Raw genomic sequence first — 3676 nt, forward strand, 5'->3', positions numbered from 1 at the left:
GTAACTATTTCGCAATTATTACGTGTCTTGTTCACGTTGTACAATACGGACGAAATTTCCTGAACCTGGATGGGTACGAACGGTTTTACAGCAAAACTAGAGTAGGCTAAGTTATTTTACAGTCAGCCGTCGCCGCGTGCACAAGTCCAGATTCGTTTATTGTTATATCGCGCTGAAAAAAAATGTGTTATGCCTTCGTTAGGCTGCATATGATAGCGTTATTTTACATTGGAAATAACGTTTTTCACAGAGAATACCCTAGAATCCCAAGGGTCGCACCACTGCCTCGGTCGGGGGTACGCGTTCCCCCGTTTTTGCCACCTACTGATTGTTAGGGTTTTTCGTATTTGGCTCTTGTGCAGTGCTCTTTTCTTTATAATTTAGTTGATGTATGAACATTTTTGTACCTATTCCAATGCTCAAAAATGAATAAATGGCAAGGTCGCTTGGCTGGCCAAACCGCCGATACATCATCTAGCTTGAGTGTCCGGTTGAGTAGTGGGGGAAGAATATAACCAACTCACTATTTGCAAAGAGTAGGGCATGGAGTTCCCAGTGTTGTGGTTGGAACTACTTTAAAATCTGAGGGTAAATAAAGTTTGATGTTCATAATGACGACGGTTTTATCTTGAGCCATAGATGGGATTGACCTTTTACGATGAATTAATGTTTAATTCAGTAATTTGGGTGGATTCTATCCAATCCCCCGTTCTTTGTCACTTTTCCACGTGTGGTAAAAATGAACATTGTTTCTTTCCCTGATTGACCTGTGCAGGCCCTTGTTTCTTTCAGGTGTTGAATGAAAATGGCTGGCAAGGTGCTTACTTTTTTCTTCTTGCTGTCCATAATCACACCCAGACTCAGATCTTCCCCGCTATTGTTTGGCAGAGGTAAGGTTGTAGGGACATGCTTATGACATTTATGGCCATCCATACCTATATCTCGAATTTGTTATAGTGGAGAAGAAACTAATGTGAGAGAATGTTTAACACATATTAAATGAAATGAAAGGAGTTGCAATTGAACCTACTGGGAACTCGGAAAAATCCGAGCCCCAGATGTGATTCGAACCCACGACCCTCGCGCCAGTTTATCAACCAATGAGAAGGAAAACCAATACCATTCGCTTCTTGCACGCGCGATTTTTCCTGCACTTTGAGCAAGTTACACGGAATTGCTACGAATATGGATTGGTTCATTGCGCGTCGTGTTAGAAACGATCACTTTTTGCAAACTCCAATTCTAACTGAAGACTACGTCACGACATTTCCATAGCTCAGATTATACTTGACGGTTTTCAAAATACGATTGCCACTGAAAGTGGCATAAATATGAATATTAACAATGTTTTGCATCGAGTAGGGAATTGATTCGGAGAGCAATTTTTCGATTTCGATCCTATAGAACTCCAAACCCCAGTTCCCTGCTTATTAGCGGTAATAACTTGCGACAAATTCAGTTGTTAATAGACCGAATGCATAAATGGCGGCCAAAAAAATATTCTTTTGTTTATGTGCTAATTAGACTCACTAGCCTCGTTTCCATGTACAAAATACAAAAGAAATGTTGCTTGAGAGCGAGGCTTGTGAGTCTAATTAGCACATAAACAAAAGAATATTTTTTTGGGCGCCATTTATGCATTTGGTCTATAATGAGGGTGAATGCTCTCTGTCAAATAGCAATTGGAGCGGTTTTCAATTGAGTGTCGTAAACCAAACACCAAAGTAATTACTTCGACCAATCACAGCAGGTGCAAACAGCGCAATGAACCAATCCAAATTCGTAGCAATTCCGTGTAACTTTCTGCTAAAAGCGCGGGAAAAACCGCGTGTGCAAGTTGCGATTGGTTTTGGTTTTTCTCTTTTCATTGGTTGATAAACTGACGAGAGATTTTTAAACCAGTCACTAAGCGTAGCAATAGGAATCGCGTAATTATATAAGTTCGACAGTCATTTCAAAACTGCTCTATAAATTGAAGTAACCAACGAAACTGCTCAATACTATGACAGCTGAAATTTTTTTTCCGAACTTCACAGAAATAGCCTTCGCAAATCACAAGCGTGCGGCTAACTCCTGTGGTGGTGGTGGGATTTGCTTGACTCTTAGTGTCTGCACTCCAGGATCAACTGATGAGGAGGGGGAGTTCATTCCCGTTGAGGGGTCCTGTCCGTCTTCGAACCTGGTTTGTTGCGTCTACGTTCCATTTAACGAGAAGCGTTGAACCCAACTCAGGTATAAATTGCATGGACACTCCTGATGCATTTAACTGAAGCTGCCGGAGTGTTCTGAGTAATTTTTTTGATTGCTTGCCTTTTGAACTAAGCAGAACCAATCGACTTGTTAATTAAATACAATTGGCCTCTAAAAAACACTATAATATCAATTGAAGAATCATGTTAAGAGTGGCCGATTTTCATACCAGAGACGGATAATCCGTCTGAGGCGAACTTCGGCAAATGACTGTAAATATTACTTTTACGGAGGTTTAGTTGTCAATAAAAATAAAAATAGGACCACGACTAGGGTCAACCACTCATGCTTTTCAAAATGGGCTTAAATGGCCTTGGAATTTGGATCCTTCAGTTACGTTGGCTTGCACTTCTGGTCTAGTCGCGGTAAACGAAATCATTGCTCTTGCTCAATGTTTTAACATTTATCATGTGACCAAATTTGGGTTATTTGATAGGCTTAAAACTTCGTTTATAACTCTTTTTATGACTCTTAATTCTTTCTTCCTTTTTCAGACCTGTAACGAAGATCTCAGGCTACGAAATCAACGTCTGTAATATTATTCTTTACAAAATAATGAAAACTCGCATTTTCAAGTTAATTAAGGGACTCAATAAAAATTGCATTAAATTAAAGCTACGAAAAGCCTGATATTGTCCTTGATTTCACATAATAGAGTGGAAGATCAAGAGTGTAGAAGAAGTGAGATCGTGGGATAAGTGACCCGCAAAGAGAGGACTTTTCGGCCTTGTGGTTGGAAGGACTATCTTTTGCAACCTCGTTCCCAGGGCTTTTCTCAGCGCCGCCGAGATGGGGGCGGCCGGGAAAAGCACTTGAAAGCACTTCAATTGAAGAGGCGGGAAGAGGTTTTAAACAGAACTGATAAGGAAATTTAACACTATTCAGAGCCAAACCAATTCAAATAAGGCGCGGATAGATTATGCCTTCCATCTGCCATATTGTGAGGGGGTTTTTGCTAAGGATCCAGGCCTCAATTGCATGTATTGTGATATGCTAATTTATACAACCAAGTTTTCTGGGTATTTGCATATCACATGACCAACCGACGTCGGGGTCTTTTCCCACCCAACCCGGCTTTCTTTGTGGAGAAAAGCCCTCGGAACGAGGCTGCTCTGAGACCCCAATGGACCTTCACCACAAACGAAATTTGCCCTGATACCAATAAGATTTTTAAACTACGTGCTTATAAACTTTCAACTATTTTCGCTCTTCAAGGTAAAGGTAAAATCTCTGTTTACGAGCCAGAAGGCCCATCAGGCCGGCGCTTACCTCCGGTTTCTGTAGAATGAAGCGACTAGAAGTATTTGTACTCTCCCCTGGATGGGATGCTATTGTAGTCCATCGCAGGGTTCCCCCCAGCATTTCGCCGGTTCTCATTTATATAACTGGGTGGTGAGAGAGGCACCGTGAGAGTAAAGTGTCTTGG

At 41.2% G+C, this 3676-nt stretch overlaps 1 long non-coding RNA gene across 4 annotated transcripts in view; it reads left to right on the forward strand.

The window, feature by feature from the left end:
- The window catches only part of LOC137970536 (uncharacterized), an 11247-nt gene extending 8367 nt beyond the window's left edge, over nt 1–2880 (forward strand). For all 4 annotated transcript variants that reach the window (XR_011116826.1, XR_011116827.1, XR_011116828.1 and 1 more), the window contains 3 exons: nt 793–890; nt 2037–2232; nt 2745–2880. This is a non-coding gene — a long non-coding RNA (uncharacterized lncRNA). The remainder of the gene's footprint in view (nt 1–792; nt 891–2036; nt 2233–2744) is intronic.
- The last annotated feature ends 796 nt before the right edge of the window (nt 2881–3676 follow it).

Source organism: Montipora foliosa, chromosome 9, assembly GCF_036669935.1.
Source record: "Montipora foliosa isolate CH-2021 chromosome 9, ASM3666993v2, whole genome shotgun sequence".
NCBI lineage: Eukaryota > Metazoa > Cnidaria > Anthozoa > Scleractinia > Acroporidae > Montipora > Montipora foliosa.